This window comes from Pristis pectinata, chromosome 28 (assembly GCF_009764475.1).
Source record: "Pristis pectinata isolate sPriPec2 chromosome 28, sPriPec2.1.pri, whole genome shotgun sequence".
Taxonomy (NCBI): Eukaryota; Metazoa; Chordata; class Chondrichthyes; order Rhinopristiformes; family Pristidae; genus Pristis; species Pristis pectinata.
The window spans coordinates 10,539,173-10,559,129 of record NC_067432.1 but is presented as its reverse complement, the minus strand read 5'-3'; the positions used below and the strand labels follow the sequence as shown (position 1 = coordinate 10,559,129).

The window sequence follows — 19,957 nt, the reverse complement described above, 5'->3', positions numbered from 1 at the left end:
CAGAAGCAATAAACATCAATTTGTTTGAATTGTGTGAGTGCTCAGAGGGAAAGATGACTTTACACAGAATAATATCGGTTCCATTGATGTTTGCTTGCAGTTTGTGAATCACTACCCTCTGGATTCTGGGTTCAAAGTTGACTGTCTGAAGATTTGTACCAGTCTGGTGCAAATGGATTATTCCAAATCTGTCATTCTCAGCTTTAAAATGAAAGACTGCTGCTGATAACCCAACACTGCCTATTGTGTGTCTGAACCAATTCAAGATTGAGGCGAGTTGAAGTGCTGTGAAAGCACATTCAGCATCACTTGGATTATCCTGATCTGTACTGTAATTTCTTGCCAGCAGTGCTGATTTCATTGTACTAAGTCCAACTATAGTTACTGACCTGTCTTGATAGTGATTTATACACCATAGCTTCAGAACCCAGTTAGTTTGAACTTAAAAATCGATTCAGATGGTTGAATTTTTCCAACCTCAACTTTTAGATATTTTGCTAACAACACGAGCTGCCATGTATTTTCTGCAATTGGTCATTTATATCACTTGACAACAGCATCTTCCTGAGATATTTTGGCGATTTCCTGAAGTAATTACTGTTGTCTGCAGCATTGGGAACTGTGAGGCAGGACTGAACTTTACAATGGGAATTGTGTTTCTGTTGTCTATAAAAAGTCTATTTACATCTCAGCAATAAGTTTTTGAATATTCACCTTTATTGTTCGAGTGAAGAGATTTTGCATTCAGTATTTCTTTTAGCAATATTGTGCCCTCGGTCTTCTCTGCATGTTGGACTGATAAAAGTCGCAGATGACTGCCTGTGTTGGAATAAAAAAGTGGCAATGACCCTGGTGACACTTACTGTTCCTTTTGGGAAGCTGGACCATAGTGAGAAACTTGACACGTTTCTTCCTACGATTCCTTATCCAGCTGAGATTCTCCGGACCACAGATTGCTCCTTGCTGAGTGTTTTTGTTACTATTTCTTATTTCTAGTCTGCTTCTCTTTTCTCAACAAACTTTACTACCTCAAACAACAATGGATTGGTTACCTGTAATTGAACTTAAAACCTTAGAATTAATTGTCCAGATGCTTAGGATGCCAATGATTTATTTTTGTGTTATGTGCAACTGCTCAAATTTATTTAAAGATTTAGTACATCTTATTTGTATAATTTATCTAATTTAAAAATTATGTAGCAGTTATAATTTTATTTGGTTAATAATATTCAAGTATCTTGAAAAGTGATACAGCACCTCCCACTAAACAATGCTGCTTCTTACCCATTCAATAGAATTACGCGAGACAAGGAAATACATACCTGTTTAAACCTATTAAACTCTATCAGCTGCTGTTGGTCAACTTAATTTATACCTTTCAATGTTTGACTGACCTGATCCTTACCAGTTTGGTTTAACAGGGGTCAGATTGACAGTCCTTGGGTCTTTGCAATATAAAGAGAGCAAAGGCCATTTGTACCAATATCTTTCAAACCTGTTCTGTCTTTAAGTATGCCCAATAGTCGAAAGAAATGGAGTGCTTCAATCTTCTCCCTTGGTAACTTTTTGGTTATCTTACTAGTTGGATGAAAATGTATAAAATTATTTCCCATAGTAGTCCTAGCTTCCTCATTTATACCTTTTGCTCTCTGACATTTGACTTGTCAGCATAGCTTTGAAGCATCATGTTGTTAAGAAGGCAGAAAACATCCGGTTTAAAAATATGGGAGGCTTAGCTTAATCAGGCACATCAGAAGGGACAAGGGCATTGAAAAGAACAATAAATGTGTGGTAGGTGTAGAAAAAGATCAAGACACACTGAGGTCCAAGGACAAAAGAGTGATGGTTGAAAAAGGCAAGCATATTTATAAGATAGAGCTTTCATGCAAACATTGTGCTCAAATTGGTTTTCCCAAAACCCATTTATTTATTTTAACCCTATGGATTTTCTATCAGTTGTCCTGAAGAAAGGTTTGATTTCATTTCTTAATGTGACGTCTCATAATATTGGTGAGTAGTGTTCCTGATAGCTCTTCAGCTTCTTACAACTGAGATTAGTCAGCTCCTCAGTACTTTCTCTCTGATTTGTAGTTCACCTTATTAAGACACTTGTTTTGGACTGAAAACAAATGAAGTAAACTAAGGCACAAACATTAAAAATGCTAACACAAATCAGTGCAGTGGGGACAATGAGCTGGTGATCAACCTGCAGTTTAGTTTGATGCTCAGCAAAAACAATTTACAACAGGAATTGCCAAGGCAGATCAGTGCGTTTTGGGCTATTGGTCAACTTGATCTCAAAATGGACAATGCTGAAAATTCTCAGCAGGTCAGGCAGCACATGCAGAGAGAGAAATAACGTTGAAGTTTCAGGTTAATGACTTTGCTAGACTCTCTTTCCTTCTCCAAAGATACTACCTGATCCACTGTGCATTTCTGGTGTTATTTCAGATTTCCAGCATGCATGGTATTTTCTTTTAGTTAGCCTCTGGAACTAATTGAAAGAAGAGAATCAGCGGGTGATAATACAGAAAGCACTCTTAGCAGTGTGTATTTTTTCTATTAAAAACTGAGAAAGCAGAGTTTCAATTTTGCAGAGAGTCAGTCCAACCTTGGGCAAAGTTCTTCTCTCTAAACCAAAGCTCCGGTTGCACTCAGCTCTACAACTGCAAGGGAGCTCACCTCCATTGACATCTGTGTCCGAGTTAGAGTCAACTACCTAGAACTTTATCTGCACCAATTCTTTCTTTTTCAATCTTTTTATTAGTTTTCAAATTAATGCAGATTAATATATAACATCAATGTTTGTACATGTAATACGAAGAGATCAGGAGAACAATCATGGCATAGATAATCATAAAGAACAATAAAATATAAAAAAATCTGTAGATCCCATGATCTCTTAGTGAATGAATATAATATAAAGGAAAGGAAAGAAAAAGATTTATTATATATATATAAAAGAAAAGAAAGAAAAAGAATCCCCAAATCAATAAGAAAAATTATAAACAATATATCAAACCAAATTAAACAGAAAAATTTCAATAAAAAGGAAAATAAAAGACTGGACTGAAATTTCTCAATAGAAACAGAGCAATATTATATCGTCAACTCCGTTCCTCTAAATTGGAAAGTTATTGAAAGGGGATCTATATCATGTGAAAATATTGAATAAATGGACTCCAAATATCTTCAAATTTAAGTGAAAGATCAACAGTACCACTCCTAATTTTTTCCAAGTTGAAACATGATATAGTTTGAGAGAACCATTGAAAAGTAGTAGGGGGTATTGGATCCTTCCATTTAAGCAAAATGGATCATTTGGCCATTAATGTGACAAAGGCAATCATACGGTTTATCTGCACCAATTTACTGGTTAGAAAACAATATTGGCAAAATCCCTAATGCTGTTTCAAGAAACTCCAAAAAAAACATTAGCGTCTGTTCCAAAACAGCACTACTCTGTTTCAGGAACAATGGGCATTAATAGCACCTTTCTTCACAGCTCTGAATTCAGGAATTAGCTCTTAAATTCAACTAACACTCTTTCACTTTCTGGGAAATGTTTGTGACAGATGAATGCATGCTACAATGATGAGAGGTCAGTGGCAAAGTCCTCTGTGGGGCAGAGAAACCTGCACAAGCTTCTGAAAAATAGTGTGCGGAGGAGGAACCTTCCTGGTGTAATGGCTACTAATGGCAAAAAATAGCCAAGTGGTAAGGGTATGAGTGCCCTCTATGTATAACTTCTCTTAGCAAATAGCCCGGCTCTTTCAGGTCAGAATTAAAAAGTTACATTGGCCAAAAATTGAACGTTGCCCTTAGTAATGGTTGAGTTATATCTACAATTCAACAATGAGCAGCAGTGTCTTATTTGCTATCTATCAGCAAAGACAAGGAGACTGAGGCAGTACCTCATAGAATAAAGGTGGATATAACTTTGACTTTGTGAGCAGTGCACACACTTTTGCGAGCTTGTGGTTTAGGTCTTCAGTGGCCACAGATTTGAATGAGAACTATCTTATGGAAGAAAAGACTACATCACCATTGCAGGAAATTTTGATTAGAGGGTGCCTCTTTGTGAAGCCTGAGTGGACATGGTTTTTGGTGCCAGCTCTTTTGTCGGATGTCTTTCTACTATTTTGTATTCATTTCTCATCTGATGAACGTGGAACAACTTTTCTGTATTTTTTTCTGACATTTCAGTCCAGTATATTCTGAACCTGCTGAAACCACTGTGAATTGTGGTGACAGGGATCCCATTTTAAGTCTGTCTACTTGAGGATGATTTTGCAGAGCGTTATGCAGCTCTCTGAAAAAAAGGCTATAAGAGGGATGTGTCTGGCTCTTTCAATAATGCTTTGAGCCTTCAGCATTATTAAAAGCTGATTCTTGTGAGAGTGAACAGTGACATTTGCTATGAAGACCAATGTGGTGCAAAATCTTGACAGGAAAGAACTTTGGACATTAACCCACCTGCTAGGTCTTTGAGCAAGCTGGACACCACCTGAACATTGCAACCATATGCAGAAATCTCACACAAAAAGGCCGTATGCTGCTAATGTTAACTCTTCTAGAAATATGAACAATATCTGTAAAGGGCACTTTAATGTACATGTCGTCTGTGAAATGCCTGTGCAGATAAATTTCCCGGTCAGTATACTTTGGTTCAGAATCACATTTGTACCACAATTTCTGCACTGCACTAGGTGGGCTGTTGTCATCAAATGTGAGGAGGGACATCAAATGTACCGATTGTGGAAAAATACCGAGAAATGCAAGGCCCAAACTAACAATGTGGAAGACCACCACAACAGACACAAACATTTGTTCGTGGAACGTGGATGCCATTGGAACCACTGGCATTTATTGTCCATCCCCAATTCATCCTGTGCTAAGAAGGCAGTTATGAGTCAAGCAATTTGGTGGATCTAGAGCTGAATGGGCAGACTAGGTAAGAAAGACAGACATGGAATTGGAATCGGTTTATTATTGTCACTTGTATTGAGGTACAGTGAAAAACTTGTCTTGCATATCATTCATACAGATCAATTCATTACACGGTGCATTGAAGTAGTACAAGGTAACACAATACAGACTGCAGAGTAAAGTGTCACAGCTACAGAGAAAGTGAAGTACAGGTAGACAATAAGGTGCAAGGTCATAATGAGATAGATTGTGAGGTCGAGAATCCATCTTATCGTACTAGGGAACCATTCAGAAGTCTTTTAACAGCAGGATAGAAACTGTCCTTGAGCCTGGTGGTACATGTTTTCAGGCTTTTGTATCTTCTGCCCGATGGGAGAGGAGAGAGGAGAGAATGTCCTGGGTGGGTGGGGTCTTTGATTATGTTGGCTACTTCACCGAGGCAGAAAGAGGTATAGACAGAGTCGATGGAGGGGAGGCTGGTTTCAACAATGTGGTGAGCTGTGTCTACGACTCCCTGCAGTTTCTTGCTGTCCCGGGCAGAGCAGTTGTTATACCAAGCCGTGATGCATCCAGATAGGTTGCTTTCTGTCCTTCCCTGAAGGACGTGAGTGAAACAGATGGGTTGACAATAGTTTCGTAGCTTTGCTCACAATTACAGAGACCACTTTTGTTTTCAAATTCCAGCTTTATTTAAAACTTGAATTTAAATTCTGCAACTGCCAAGGTGGAAATCAAACTCACTTCTCTAGATCAATGGTTAAGAGCTCTGGCTACTAGATCAATAACTTAACCATACTGCTACTGTACTCCATAAATACTTTTGTGTTCAGATCCATTTCTGCACAATATTATTAGAGGGAATTGTTTACCTCCATGCTGCAGAGCAGGGATTTACTTTACACCAATTAGCATTTAACAGATCCCTTCCTAGTTCTACAAAACTGTTGACACAGGATCTACTAAAAGCTAATTTCCAACAGCATCTGAAGATGGCATGGCACTCTTTGAAAAAGAAGAGCCTGTTCTCTTAGCGCTTTGCTCAATATTGCTTCTTTCAACCAGCCTACCTTAACCAGACAAACTCATTATTTATCTCTTTTGATGTGGAAAATCTGGCTATATATTTTTTTAAATAACTGAACAGGCAGAGATTCAGTTTTCTGGGAGTGAAGCAAATCCAACTGTGTGTTATGCTCTTGACTTTTAACCCAGGCTGATTTTTCACCCAGTTTTGTATCTCCTGGGGAGCTCACCTTTCACTGACATTCTGACTGTTGAGTTATAGTCAACATTCTTTGAATCAGGATCACACTTGAGCCATAACTTCATGATATTCACAGCATAATGATATTGCTCTATAACAGAGATTACATGACAAAAGGATTTATTTGGCTATAAACCAGTTTGGGGCAACCAGAGTATGTAGAAGGTCTAAAGTAAATGTACATTCTTGTCCTTTCACTGTATATTTTGCCTTTCGTTTCTGTCCACTGTCTTGGTGTTTGCTTTCTTCCTGTCTATTTGACCAATACATTGTTACCTTTCTGCTGTACACAGCTGTCTTTTTCACAGTCAACCACATAGCCAGTTTTTGTATCATCTGCAAACTCCTTAACTGTGCCCCTTAATTTAATTCTAAATGATTAATGTATACCACAAAAGCCAAGGGACTTAGCACTGAGCCCCAGAGTAAACAGCATTTCAAACATTAACCATATGCTGATCATTACCCTTTGCTTTCTGTCACTGAACCAGTTTTGGATCCACCTTGCCTCTTTGATTTCAATTTTCACTTTATTTGCCAGGCAGGACCTTATTAAGCACCTCGTGATATCCATGTAGACTATGTCACATGTGCTATCCTGATCAACCTCCCTTGTTACAACCTCAAATATTTCATTCAAGTTAGTCAGACATGACCTTCTCTTAACAAATCCATGCCATTCTTGGATAATCTGTACCTTTCTACATGATACTTAAAAATGTTGATATGCACTCCTTGGTCAAGATTAACATCAGTGGAGAATGTTTAATCACTCTTCAAGAAAGTTTAATAGATATGTTAATAGGTGAGAATGGATAACTATTTTGGAGGTTCTGTTCTCAATGTTAAAATGTAAAAGGGTGGGATGGCAAATTAATGTCCATGAGAAACTAGACTGTGTATAGGCAATGCAAAGGAATTAATGTGTGGGTAGAGGCCATGGTTGGGAAAATTAGAACACAAGAACATAAGAAAATAGGATTAATAGTAGGTCACTTGGCCTATCAAGCCTGCCCTACCATTCAATATGATCTTGGCTGATCTGCCCCCAAGCCATAATTTGGAATCAAAATTAAGCTCTACCATTATTAATTGACATATACCATATATGTTTAAAAAATCAGATTGTTGTTAAACAAATGGAGCAAAGTTGAACTGTGGAAGTGGGTGTAGAATCCAATCCAGCTCACCAATTTGTTCAAGAGATTTTTGCAGACATCCTAGTTTGCTCCTGGAAGAGTTAGTAGTATCAGGGGAATTGGTTTCTTCCTATTTGGCTACAGTTGGAACAGATGGTGGAGGGATTTGCAGTGCTCAGGGCGGCGTGAGGTGTTTTGCAGATTAAGAGGGTGTTTCTCACAGGAGTTGGGCGCCTTTGTTCTGCAGTGAAGTTTCCCTCAATTTAGTTCTATGCAATAGATGGCAATAAACTGGGGAACAAATCTCGTTCTGTACCTGATGGACAGGCCTTGAATACTGTTTAGACATTGATGATTCAAATCCTCCTTTCCAAGCTTTGCATTTCAAAAGAAAAGGACGGTCTGTGACTCAAATTTCCTTTTTAAAATCTTATTTCTGCTTGTTATTGATTTCACAGGGCTGAAATTGGAAAGATTGGAGAGGCTGGTTGAGAATAAGCTTTCAATTAAACTAGGTTATAAATAGTAACTGATTGCTCCTGTTTGTGGGGTCCATTAGAATTTGACTTTAAATAAAGAGGTGGAAAAGCCATTCAACTTTGTTGTGGTTTATGGAAGATTATTTCACTCGTAATAAGTAGCAAGAAATATTCCTTTCAAAATACTGTATAATGTTAGTTGGAACTGAGAAAAAGCAAAGTCTGATTTTAGTTGTTGTGCTAAGTAAAAACAATGAATTAATGTAAATTCTAAAAGCTGTCTGCCTACATAAGCTGTTGCTTCAAAAGATAGGTGAGCTACTTTAACATGCTCTGGTGGTGTAATTAGGTATTAAATCAATAAAACTGCCAGAATTGGATGATTGCTATAATTATTTAGGCATAACAAACAATCTGCTGGGGGAACTCAGCAGGTCGAGCAGCATCTGTGGGGAGGAAAGGAATTGTTCACATTTCAGCTTGAGACCCTGCTTCAGGGTTCTCTTTCTCCCATCAGATTGTCTGTTGCTCCAGATTCTGACATCTGCAGTCTTACGTGTCTTCAACTAGTTAGGCATGTTGGTTAAAATGTCATTCAGCTTTAATTTTTTACTGTACTGATCAATATGTTCACAGCTACTGTTAAATGTCTGCACATCTTCGCAGATTGCAGGAATAATTCTGGGCAATCCTGGGACCACTTACAAATCATCTGAACAATCATTAAATGCATCTTTATTTCTTGTACTTTCATTGGTGAGAAGAAGCATGATGTACATATCATAGATAATTGGGTTCATTTTCCAATGAGTGGATTTTGTGCACTCCAGTATCAAAGCTGTCTGGAGTTAGATATATTTCCAATGTGTACCTGAACCATATAGCATAAGTTTTTACCTCGTCCCGTCAGCACTATTCTACTGGCCCATTTCTCCCCCCGATTCCTATTTAAATGAGTTGTGTAGAGAAGATTGGAAAAGATTATTTTATAGTTGCTGCTGGAGGAGTGATAGCTTCCAGATCACAAAACCTCGATCTCTTGGTATAAACAATTTCAGATTCAGAGAAGAAAGGAAAACTTGCCTTTCATAACATCAGGTTGCCCTAAAGAAGCTTTTGACCCAGTGAAGAACTTCTGGAACAGCCACTCTTGTAATTTAGTCGTTCTGCCCAGCATGTTGTTTTCTGTTACATGTTATCTTCCTCTCCCACAGTATAAAGTTGTGAGTTAAAAAATAAACTCTTAAAAGCCTGGACACTTCTGGTAAACTGCAGTTTAATAGGTACTCAGTTTAGAGTGTATCAGACCAGAACACCGATCAATAATGACAACTTGTACTGCTTCTCACAACATGTACTGTATGTACACCTGAGGGAGAACACTGGTGATCATGTTTTAAATGTTTCAGTGGACATGAGTTTATAACTTTAATTGTGTGATAATGTGCATGGAGCAGAGTGGTTGTGAAACTCTAATCCATGGAGATGTTCTCCTTTATTTCAAATATTACACAGGACCAATATTGATTTGAGATCTATCTCCTATTAAAAAAAATATCTTGGGATGTGGGCTTCTCTGACAAACCTGTTTTTCATTTCCCATCCCTGATTGTTATCAAGATGGTCATGGTGAGTCTTCTTTCTGAGCCATTAGTCTATGGAGAAGATGCTGCCTTAGTCTTGGATAAGAATTCCATAATAATTGAGCAACTGTGATATATGTCCAAGCTTGATTGTTGTGGGACTTGGGGAGGAACTTGGTGCTACTGAGCTTCCTGCGGTCCTGCTTCCTTGTCCTAAGTAGTGGCAGTTGGGTGTTTGCGAGGTGCTGTCAAAGATGTTTTGTAATAGTGTAGATCTGCAGTATAACCCATTTCCCTGCACAGTTGCTGCGAATAAAAGTGAGAACCAACTCCGAGATTAACATATAATTATTTCTCCGTAGTTTCGAGACAACTTAAATGGTATGGCCAACATTATCAAAACAAGATCCTTATGAACTTAAAATGATTTTCTATATAATTGAAAGTAACATAGTCATCAAATTAAAATAAGTACAGGAGTTAGTGAGTGATAACCCTTCATTCACCGAGTGAATGTTTGACTAAGGTGATTACATTTCTGTTTGTCAAATGGTGGAAGTCAACGGAAGTTATTATGTTGGCAAAGGACTTCAACTCTACTGTTGTATTATATGTGCCAGCCTTTAATATGAAAGAAAAACGTGATGGTGAAGAAAGGGTCTTGCTCCTTCTTGAATAACCTTTAGAACATAAAACATAGAACAAAGAACAGCACAGCACAGGAACAGGCCCTTCAGCCTACCATGTCTGCACCAACCAGGGTGCCAATCTAACTATTTCCATCTGCTTACCGTAGACTGTTTTCCTCCATTTCCTGCTTGTTCATGAGCCTGTCTAAATATCTCAAATGCTGGTTTTGTATCTGTTTCCATCACCTCCACTGGTAGCTTGTTCCAGGCACCTACCACTCTCTGTAAAAAAAAACTCGCCTCGTAAATCCCCTCTAAACTTCTCCTCTCATGCCTTAAACCTATGCCCTCCAGTATTTGGCATTTCACTCTGGGAAAAGGACTCTGAATATCTATGACTCTCATGATTGTTTATACCTCTATCAGGTCACTTCTCAGCTTCCGGTGCTTCAGAAAAAAACAATCCAGGTTTATCCAACGTCTCCTTATAGCTAATAGTCTTCAATCCAGGCAATATCTTGCCCTGGAGCTGATGAGGGGTCTCGCCCCAAAACATTAAACATCCCTCTGCCTTCACAGATGCTGCCTGACCTGCTGAGCTGTGCACCTGCAGTATCTTGTGTCTCTAAACATCCTGGTGAACTTCTTCTGCACCCTTTGCAAAGCTTCCACATCCTTCCTGTAGTATGGTGATCAGAACTGTACACAATACTCCAAATGTGTCCTAACCAATGTTTTATACAGCTGCAACTTGACTTCCCAATTTTTATACTCAATGCCCCTACCTATGAAGACAAGCATGTTGTTCACATTCTTAACACCCTATCCACTTGTGTTACCATTTCATGGAGCTATGGACTTGCACCAAAGATCCCTCTGTACATCAAGGCTCCTAAGGGTCCTGTCATTTACTATAATTCCCTCTTGCATTTGACCCCCAAAAGTTCAACACCTCACAGATTACATAAAACAATGTCATGAATTGAACCCATTCTCAAGTTGAAATATTATTCAGTCGCTACAGAAATGAATAAAGCCGAAATGTCTTGAAATCCATGTCAAATGTTACATTGTTCTCGGAAAGTAAGGTTCAAACGCGGAATTCAGTTATTGGGCCTTGTTTCGACACGTAGCTGGGTGAAGGAGGAGTTTCAGAAACGAGCCTGATGTACACAAATAAATCACTGTATGTCTAATGACTCGGATGAAATACATAGGACTCCTTGTGAAAAGCTCGCTCAATGGAGTTAAAATAAAAGAATTAGATTATGAAGTTCTCTTCGGAACGGGATCCGATACCAACCCAAGAACAGCAAATATAAACAGCAATTGTTGTCTTCAGTGTGGTTAATTATTTCGAGAAGTCCCAGTGTGGGGAAGAGGAGAGGTACCGACGAGAAACTGGAGGAAGGTTGGGTCAGGTGCGGAATTTGGAGTTCGGTTTTGAGATACTGGCAAGAGGAAAGAAGAATCCCAGAGAGGAATTGGCTCCACAGCCTTCTGGATTACAGTGTCGGGGGGGGGGGGGCGGGTTGTTAAACGTTTTGGGGAAAGTGGGGACATGCGATTGTGGGGATGACTGCAATGTATGTTCATGGCTCAAATTTAAAAAAACACAAGGACACGCATCGCCCTGCTCGAAATCTGAGTACCTTTCAGCATGTGTCCTCCATCTGTATTGTTGTAAAGTATTCACACGATGAATAGGTCCATTGATAAAGCTGTGGTGAATGATCCAGCAGGTTACACGCTGGACTAGAGGATAAAGACCTCATTAAACCGCAAGACGAGATCTTTAATTAGCTCACAGCTCCCTATGCAAGTAGAAATCCTGGTGGACAGTTGTCATATATTGACAGTTGTGAGTCAATCTGTTCAACGAAAATCAATCTTCATTTGCCCCAACTGAGAATCCACATTACTACTGACTGGGCTGCTAATTCGTAGTAAAGTAAAAATATGAAGTCAGTGCTCCGTGTCAGTGTGACTTCATATCGATCGAAAGACAATTTATGTAGAAGTCTACTCGTAGAACAAGTCTACGCTTAGTTCTACCTACCTACCTATCCCAAACCCATTCAATGTGCAGGGACTGACAAATGCCTCCCCCACCCCCCACCCACCCACCCTTGAAAGAATGGGCGGGCCACCTGAAGTGGTGGGTATTTATAGATTGCAGGAACCTAGTTATTGATAGCTCTGAAATGGATATGGTTAACCAGATCGAGGCAATTTAAGTAAACAATTTAACATCAGATTACGTGAGTCCTTCAGGCTCTGGTTGTATTGGTTATTTTTGTCTATTTGCTGAATATAGTATCTTTGAGCAAGATTTTGGTCAGACCTATATATGCAATACAGGTTAAAATCGAGTACTGGTCTCAGGGCTGCTCCCTTGGTGTCCATTGCGTTTAATCAGGTGGTTTTAATGTACTGTGGGAACATTTGATTTCCTGAGGAGATCCTGTATACAATCCTACTGTGAAAATATGCACGATGCTGCAAACCATCAGACTGATTTGGGTGTGGGGAGAGAGGAAAATTAGAAGTCTTAAACTAAAGTGAGAAGAGAGATCTAAGAAACAGGAAGAGAAATATAAAACAGGAAGGCGGGTCAAATCAGACTGCCCAGCACTTAAACTTTCAATCTACTTAATTGAAAGTTAGAATTTGCATTAAAATTCAATGAGCCGCTACTTCCTTGGAATACCTTAGCCCTAAAGATCGCGGTTCGAAAATTTATTTTGTGTGTTTGAACCCGAAGATTACCGTTTAGTACCTTCTACAATTTCGACAAAGGAGAAAGCAACAGCAGGGGAATGATCGATGGACTCAAATTTGAGCATCCTGAGGGATGTTTATCTGTCACATCGTATTAAAAATAATAACTCATTTGCACTACTGATGTAGGGCCTGGCCTGTTTGCAAATAATGTTCTCGTGAAGAGAAACTAATCCCTTTAACCTCTAATGGGAGAGGCGCCTCTTTTTGTCATGAAGTGATATTCCTGAAGTCTGATGCTATCGTGATATTTATGGAAGATGGGGGATTTGCAAAGGACATTTTACGCCTTTTGTGCAAAATCTCTCGTAAACTGTCGAAAATTAATTAACACGTAAACTGCAAAATTTTGCAAAAATGGTATGGTAGGATCTAGATGTCTATGTACATGTAAGGAGTGGACCACAAAAATGTTTATAATCAAATGATCTGAAGTTTAAGAATGGATATACTAAGAATTACAATAACGGCACTCTTTCTCTATATTCCTGCAATGCTATAATTGTGATTCATGAATAGGATCGCTTGTTTTATCTCCCCGTTTATTACATCTCTAGATATTATCATTTATTTTCTTCTTGGATCTCCTCATAAAACAATGCAGTTGTAGCTTTTCTTTAAAAAGAGAAGACTTTTCGGATGGTTGTATCAGTGCTGGCAGTGCAGTGCTAACGCTAACTCCACAGTTATGTTTTCTGGCCTTAGTCACTTCACAATGTGCAACGTTTTCCATCTCAACCACGCCCCAAACCAAAATAATCAATAGTTCATCAATCCCCCTCCTAACGTAATTTCTTCTAATCCCTTTTATCACTCTCAATTACAATTTTAACTTGATAACTGGTCATGTATTACCAAAACAGATCAAACAGTCTCCCCCTCATCGCCTTCTCAAACTCTCCATAAATTAAAGCTAAACCCTGGTTCTTCCTCGAGTAGAATCAGATTCCAGGATCTCAGGTTTCTCGTCAAGCGCAACATTTCTCATCCCTCATGAGCCTTCATATTATGCTCACTATTTCTAATAAGTCCTTTCCATAACGGGTTGCTCGGTAGTCAACTAAATGAATAACCATCAAAACACATTATTTATCCGTTAATATCATACTTGATGTCCTTATTTATAAACATTAAAATTATGTTGTCCGTTTCATTAGACGATCCTAGTTCAGGTTGATACTAGATCATAAGATAATTAGGCCAGTCGGACAATCGAGTCTGGTCCACAAAACAATGACTGTGCGGTTGGCGTTAGCGTTTCATTCTCCAAAGTGCGCAGACCAGACCGTAAAAATATATGGGAAATTATACAATGCGTTATGATACTAATGTGAAGTTGATCTCATCTCAACTTTAAATGGGCTCTTAAATGGAGATCATGACCAATAATATTAAAACATACCTTCCTTGCGGACATTCATAGGGGAATAAAAAAGCCCACGTCCTATGATATTAAACTTGGCATGAATGCATTTTTTAAAATTAGCTCTTATGTTTTATTTTACAGATTTCCCATCACGGAGTTACCGGAAGAGCTCTCCGTACCATGAGTGGCTAGCCTCATGACAACAGACTTAAGAGGAATCATCCTAAAGCACAGTTTGCGTGGCTACAATACGCACGTTGCAAAAGCCTGAAGTCTTGGAGATAAGATAGAAGACCTGTCATCCTGGAGAAAGTTGGAATGTATTGCGAGCCTTTGCACTCTAGGTCCGTTGGTCAGCGAAATGAGCTTTGATGGAAACTTGAAGCATCGACGTCTGTTAACGCCGGTTATATCGGTGTTTTGATCATTGGAACTTTGTTAGGGAAGAACCTTGAATTTTCAGGCAATATATACTTTAATGTTATTGAATCAAGTTACTTTCCCTCAATCTTCTTTTTCCTGCATAGGGATGAGTTGAGATCAAGTTTACAGACACGCAAAGATTTGCGTGTGTGGTGGGGCTAGTTTGGAAATGGTCAGGTTATACACTCTCAGCAAAAGACACAGGATAGGAACTGACTTCCGGACCAAAACAAAGTCAGAAGCAAATGTTCCTAATAAATTTAATGAGCCAAATTGGTCTAATGAGGAGACGATTTTTAAACATTTGGTTTTGGACCTTTGGCGTGGATGGATTTCAGAGCACCCTCTATTGAAGTTTATTTTATATATGAATTTGGGTATATGATGTGAATTTTATTTTAGAAAACTGAGTATGCTTTGTGACTTTATTAAGAGGAGTTAACTTTTAACCTGCAATAAATTCGTATGAATTGTTAGAAATTGCTTATGAAAAATTATTGTGGTCTATGGGCGGATTCTGCTGTTAAGTTGCTAGATAGTTCAATTTACCTATAAATTTTACTTTCTGAGCGCAAACAGCGATTCTGGTACAAAGTGTGTCCAAATTTGCGTCCAATTTAACTGTGAAAACCTCCTCTCCACCCACCCCAAGTGATTTATATTTCTACTCACGCTTAACCTGTCATGAACCAAGGCAATTTTAAAATGTGCTCTTTAGAAAATTATTTTAAAACATTCCTTGTTATTTTTAAGAGCAACTTGGTAACATTTGATTAATGTAGGTAAAATAGGTTTAAAGTAAGCATTTTAAATCAGTGTCACTCCACCATCAGTGAAATTACAGAACGAAATTACAGATAATGACTTTTTAAAAATATATAGAACCATTTCTTCGTTATATTAGGGTACAGTAATCATCTCCCTTTTTTCTTACTGTTAAAGAAATGTTCAACCATAACTATTAGAGGAGAACCCAAAAGGTCCAGTTAATTTTGGAACCACCTGGAAAGCTTGCAGTTGAGAACAATTAGCTGAAACTCCCAATAGGGGTAATTCACCTTCGGGGTATGACCAGTGTGTGGGTGGGGCAGAATCTAGCTGGTTTTTAAAAGACTTGGCAAACGAAACGTGATTCGTGCTTCATATCTCACGGTCCATTGCGTCAGTTACGTTAATGTTGGCGGAATTACACCGAAGAGACTGTAAACAGAGTCTGCATGATGTTGCGACGGACGCCACATTCATGAATAAACGTGTCATCACACAGAGTGGGCTGGTTGGGGCCAACGTCACACCGCATTCCCCCTCCCCCATCACTCCGACCCTCTTTCCCACACCCCACAAAACCCCCTAATCTAGAAGTGCGGGTGCAATTGATTCAGAATTTCAAGGGATATGAACATCCATTCACTGAGTAGGAATCTCCACTGGCTATAGATGCAACCTATACAATTCTGTTCTATTTACCTATCGAAGTTTATCACAGTGAATAAGTTTCAAATCTGGAACAATTCTGGATTTATGTTGCTCGAGAATGAATGGAAATTGAGCAAGAACTAAATATTAAGATGTTTCTCATAGGACTGGTTTTAAAATCTACGTTACTCGCATTCTTCTTCATCATTTTTTTGAAAAAATGGAAGGTCTGAAGCCGAAACGTCGACTGTCCATTTCACCCCACAGATGCTGCTCGACCCACTAAGTTTCTCCAGCTGTTAGTGTTTTGCTCCAGATTCCAGCATCTGCAGTCTCTTGTGTCTCCGTGGTTCGTAATTAAATTCGGTTCCTATAAGCAATAAAGAATAAAATAACAGTTAGGCTACTACAATTAGGGAAGTATTAAAAAGGACAACATATGTGTAACTCCTAGAATTAAACTTGTATGTTACTGATGCCGAGAAAGAGCTTATATTTTTCCTCGATTTATGGTTCCATGTCATACTTCCTAATGCTGAACGACACTTAATTCTTTCACGTGTTTCCAGTGAGTAAGCTGCTAATTTCGTGGTGTAATTAACAATGCAGTGTGTGAATTGTTGTCTGGGAATTATTATGTTAAAATAATGTGAAGATTTTCTGACGACTTGGAACTGATTTATTATAGTGTGTGCATATTTTGCGACTATATTTGCTGGAAATACTTCACGCACACAGTAGAAGAAGGCGGGGTTCTTCGTGAAAGTAAGAAATTTGAAGCTTTAATTAGAACTGTTTGATGTCTGATATTGGGGTTGGCGAACTTTTGGTCTCATGCTAGACTCAATCCTAGTTCTGGAGGGTTTACTGATGAATGGACCAAAATTTCATAATTTTTTAAAGAACATGCACATATTGTATTTATTAAATGAGTATGTTCATCATGCTTAATATGCAGTTTATTTGGTATAATAATTCTTGTTGTGCGTTTCTGTAATAATTTCCCAATAAATTAATGTTTCTGATTAACTACTTGCTTTCCGCTTGCTGTTATTTTTGGACTATATGGTGTACGTTTATAAGTTACGGGCTTTCGGGGTGGGGGCAGAGGACGTTGTAAACGTGTCAGGACTCAACTTCCGTCAGCCCCAGTGGCTATTAAAAGAAATCTCTTTCAATTAGCTTTGAATTCCTAATTGGGTTGCCAGTCCTGCTCAGTGAACTGGTGTAGTGGCTGATCGGCAAATTCGTTATCACTCCAATCATATCGAAAATGAGAATACGTTAATATTCTGGTGGGTATAGGGAGAACTTCAAATGCATTTATTATCACAAGTTCCATTATTGTTTCAATTTATTTGTTCAATGTATTTTTAAGGATAAAATCACTTGTGGAATTATACAAACAGAAATCATGTTGCTGCGCCTAGTTCGTCCCATCGCATATTTACTCGTATATCGAATCTTTGCAAAAGACTGATTAAGCATCAATAAGATAATACTATTTTATATTCCAATGGTGCATTTTGAAATAGTTCACCGATTAGCGTCGTTTCGTTATTGGAAAATACAGATATTTTGATGTATTAAACATTTGCATGTGCACCCATCTTTCAAAGCATATTATTCAAATTAAACTAAGGCTCGTATCGAAATTCACTAAAAGATACTTTAATAAATTATTTTACAAGTTCATTAATAATCCTTAAAAGTTTTCGTCCTAGTATTTATATAGGAGTAATATTTACTTTCTGGATGGCCTGGGTTCTCATCCCAAACCGTTGGGACATCGCTACCCCAGCCAAATGAAGTTTCTTTTTTTTAATCAAGCTTAGTTAGATTTGTGATTTTGAAAACGGGTACATAGCTTTATCCTGTGGCTCACTTCCTGTTTATTAGAATCTCACACCACTAATGTGGCATTTATAAACACTCCTGTTTGGTTGAGTCCAGTATCCCTTTTACTTGGATGATTTTATTTGCAGTTTACTAACTGAAGTGCATCTAAACCGCATTCACTGGACAATAGTGAAACCAAAGAATGATGTGTCATAAAATGTTGAGTAAAACATTTTAAAACCTAAATTTAAATTTTATTTCGTTACAACTCGCCAACTTGAGTTCTGTACGTAAATATTCAATGTTGTTGCTAAACACGCAAATGTCACATTATCCCAATGTTCAAGGTAAACGATAAGGAGAAAGTAAAGAAATGGATATATCTGGTTGAATCTGATCACCTGACATCCGCCGGGCAGGGTGCAGAGTCATTGATCTCAGACTGAATTCGCCACTGCACGCACAATGACCAGTTACAACCATTTATGGAACATGTGTGAATTATTGCCACTGTGTTCATGAAACACAGCTTCATACTGGTAGCCTTTAACTGTAGTCAGTCATTTTCATAACTTCCGAAGTACGCACGTATTGAAAGAACAATATGGAAAATAGCGTAATAGAAAATAGATTGTGAGGACACCTTCAATCATGTTATTTGACACTATTTCCAGATGACTTGTTGGACTTGGGGGTTTTACAGTGCAAGCCAATAGCTTTCAGTGGTAACGATATATAATGGGACAATAAGCAAGTTTTAGTTTAAATTTTGTTGTGTTTTGCCGTATTTTATGTTTTCCCGAAACAGTGAACTCGCCCAACTACAGTGGATAAAACTGAACTGTCTATGGACAACCATCCAATGTAGAACAGCCCTGAACACCTAGCTCATAGTGCACAATACAAACAGCACATGAACACCCATTCCATACTGCATAATGGAAACAGCCCATGGGACACCTTACCTAGCCCTTCGGAACAACACGTTTTCCACAAAACAGATATTCAGTCCACATTGCATAAGACAGAACACACTGTGTACACCATATCACTGTGTACGTCACAGGGGCTCGCTGTTGTCTTTAAGGGACTGTTTGGTTGAATAGCAAAGTGGAAATTTGCGCAGTCGTTCATAGCACAAGCTACAAATACCCACTACCTTTACGGGTTTAAGCATTGTATTAGCGATAGTATCTCCCCTCCGTTGTCTAAATCGGGTGATTTTCATCTCTCATCTTTATTATAAGATGACGCTTCACTTACATTTATGCGGGCTATAAAAATCTTTATTGTCACCATTTCAATGAAAATTGCATTGACATTTGCGGCGACCCAATTCTTAAAATATCTCCTTGGACCCGCCTCCTAGGACCCCACTATCAGAGAATCTGACATATTCTCTTCTTTTAACTCGAAGTGATAATTATTCTATAACAAAAAGCAAATGGGGTAAGAGAATGGATTTGATTAGTAAAATAAGTGTTAACAGAGAACGATGAAACACAGACATTTGAGAGAGTTTGTTTATGATTTTGAGTCCGTTTCGTTATTGGGGTTACCAATATCCGAGATGTGCTTAATTTCTTGGCATCGAAGCTCCCAATGAGACGCAGACCATGACATCAGTTAGTTATTCAGTCGTTTGCAAATACCCAGTTTTCGATGGGGAGAATAGCTTGTATGTCTCAATAAAATCTATAGCTTTCTTAATTGGCTGACCTGATTGTGGTTAATCTGGTCATTTCTAATGGTCCCAGACAAGGGAAGGTGTGAAAATTGGCCTCGTCCAGCAAATTCTGAGGCAACTTCAGGGTGAAAAGTTCAACGCTGCGAGCCTAACACCAACACGTTTAACAATAAGTGCATCAAACTCTAGGGCGCGGACCTAGAACCTTACAATATTTTACAGAAAATTGTAATTGAAGTTTACATGAACAGTTTATTACCGACTCAGGATTGGGGAAACACACGCACACTCAATTTCGTGGAAATTGCAAGTTTGTAATCTTCACACACAGTTCATATATTTGCTCATCAAATTAAACGCTTTGGATCAGAATCCATTGTCTTTCAATGGAGATAATCGGATCCGCCGGAATATATAGAGGT

General features: G+C 38.5%; 1 long non-coding RNA gene across 1 annotated transcript in view; it reads left to right on the top strand.

The window, feature by feature from the left end:
• Positions 1-17,005, top strand: part of LOC127583905 (uncharacterized) — an 84,202-nt gene extending 67,197 nt beyond the window's left edge. Inside the window, exon 5 of the long non-coding RNA XR_007958313.1 lies at positions 14,312-17,005. This is a non-coding gene — a long non-coding RNA (uncharacterized LOC127583905). The remainder of the gene's footprint in view (positions 1-14,311) is intronic.
• The last annotated feature ends 2,952 nt before the right edge of the window (positions 17,006-19,957 follow it).